The sequence below is a fragment of the Gekko japonicus genome, unplaced genomic scaffold (genome assembly GCF_001447785.1).
Source record: "Gekko japonicus isolate JY-2015 unplaced genomic scaffold, Gekko_japonicus_V1.1 scaffold2272, whole genome shotgun sequence".
Taxonomy (NCBI): domain Eukaryota; kingdom Metazoa; phylum Chordata; class Lepidosauria; order Squamata; family Gekkonidae; genus Gekko; species Gekko japonicus.
In genome coordinates, this window is record NW_015169245.1 from 123,896 (window position 1) to 126,570 (window position 2,675).

Below are 2,675 nucleotides of genomic sequence, written 5' to 3' on the forward strand. Positions count from 1 at the left end.
TCCCTTTCGGTTTTATTTTCCCTCGTGCAACCGCCATGTTCTCTCTTTGTTTATAGTTCAACACCTCTGTTTCAGAGCTCGAAAGACTCGCCGTTTCTCTATCCAAGCTCAAGTAAGTCTCTCAAAATGTAACGCTGTTTCTCCCCCCTCTCCCCCCTTCACTTCTTTGATCTATTCAATTGCTCAGGAGGTGTCCCTTCCTGCACTCCGCTTTCTCCATGGGGGGGGCTTCACTTTACAAAAACAGGCCGTTTATCTATCACTCACGTTCATTGTTGGTCAGACCTCGCTCTCTTCCATCGCTATTCCGCTTGATCTCCTGCGCTTGTCCCGGTCAGATTGGCTTACACCCATAGGTCACCCATCGACTGGACCATCAGGGTGGAGGGAAGCCTCTATTCCACGGCTTCGAGCCGTCGAAGAGGGTAATCCTCAAAAGCCCTCTGGCTTGGAACCCACTGCAAGGGTTCCGTAGGAGTGCCACTTGAGGTGGCACCCCTCCAAGCTGAAGGTGTGCTAGTCACCTCCTCAAGCTCCGAGGAGAGTAACCGCCATCACTGATCCACCCACTGGAAGCTCATTCTGAGTTATTGTTGTTAACTGTTGCTTGATGTTAGTCATCTCGTCCAGCAGAGGGCACAAGGAGTCTGTCAACATTTTAGAGAACTCAGTGGCCTTTTCTGGTTGAGGGCTCCCTACTGGTTTCACTTTTACAAGTTTGTCTTTCTCTGCTTTCTTCCCCACCATCTTTATGGATTGTTTACTTTTGTAAAAGTTGCCAAAGTCTCTGAAATTCACCAATACATTTATCCACGCTCTGGTAAGTCTCTCAAAGCAGATTTAAATGCTTTTTCTTCCACCCCCCTCTTTATATCATGTTTTCATTCATGTGCCTGGGAAGAGCCCCTCCCCTGCTCGCTTTTCATCGCTCCGTGGGGGGGTGGATAGCTTTCTTTTTAAAGTCTCATATTCGCTTAAGCCCAACTCACAGTTCGTTGTTGGCCATTCAACCTCGCTCGGGATCCGTTTAAAATGCTTGATCGCTGACGCTTGTCCCGGTCAGCGGCTCTAAATCTATTCGGACACTCAGCGACAGGACCTTCAGGGTGGAGGAGTGCCTCAATTCTCCAGCATCGCGCCGGCGAAGAGGTCACCCCACAAAAGCCCCATGGCTAGGAGCCTTTTGTCAAGGTTCAGGGGGGGTCGCGACCCGTCGCACCCCCTCCTACTCACTGGTGTGCAGATTACATCCCCGGGAGGTCCGGGAGATGTTTCTGCCTACGTGTCGTCATAAACCGGAAGTCCCATGCCGATATTGTTGTGGTACCATTGCGGATGTAAAGAGCACGATCAGACAACAACATCTGCTTTCCATGCCCCAGTTTTTAGCACCTGGGTCCAGCGCCTCCTGGAAGTGGAGTTTGCCAACACCGGGGAAAGTCCGGTCTTTAGGTATGCCAGTGCTTCTGCCCTACATTTCCTGACGTCTGAACCCCCCTGTTGCAAAGTCAAGCCATTTGGGAAGTCTGAACCTTCCCTTCCATTTCTGCCTCCTTTGGGTTTTTTTTTAATCAGGTAGCTTTAGTCTTTATTTTTCTCAAATACTGATAGATGAATCCTCTGGCCAGCTACAATGTGTGTGTAATTAAAAAAAAATACTGTATGTTGTCTTCCCTATCCCCCATGAGTATTGTTAGTCCAAATGTCATGAGTAACTGTAAATCACTCTGAGCCCACAGGTATGTGGGGAAAAGCGATCAATAAATCAGAAGTATTATTATTATTATTATTATTATTATTATTGCTGCTGCTGTTATTGTTATTATTGTTATTATTATAGAAAAATGTATGCAATAATTTTAAACCATCCCAAGAATTCAATCCAATATTATTATTGTTGTTGCTGCTGTTGTTGTTGTTATTATTATTATAGAAAAATATATGCAATAATTTTTAAACCATCCCAAGAATTCAATCCAATATTATTATTGTTGTTGCTGCTGTTGTTGTTGTTATTATTATTATAGAAAAATATATGCAATAATTTTTAAACCATCCCAAGAATTCAATCCAATATTATTATTGTTGTTGCTGCTGTTGTTGTTGTTATTATTATTATAGAAAAATATATGCAATAATTTTTAAACCATCCCAAGAATTCAATCAAATATTGTAACCTGTAGAACATCTGTGCTACTAAAAACACAATTTTAAAAGGTCTTACAGAACATTTCTTACAGAACAAAAACAAAGTGGTGGAAAAGATACATTATATACACACAGAAGTGATATTTAAACAAATGGAACGAGAAAATATTCAAAACTGCAGTTCCCAGAACAGCTACTTTCAGGTAGCTATGTGAGCATACGTTGGGGGGTTTCTGTTCCAGTGTGCATCATCTTACACTTACCAACATTGAACTTCACTTGCCACAGTGCTGCCCACTCATCCAGTTTGTGAAGATTCTCCTGGAGCTCTTCAGCCATCCCTGGTTTTCGTCATCTTGTATAATTTTGTGTCACCGGCTGCAAATTTAGCCACTGCACTGCTCACTCTTAGCTCCAGATAATTTATATACAAATTAAAACAGTACCAGCCCTAATACTGATCCTTGTGGGACCCCACTGTTTACTTCCCTTCATTGTGAAAACTGTCCATCTATTCCTGCTCTTTG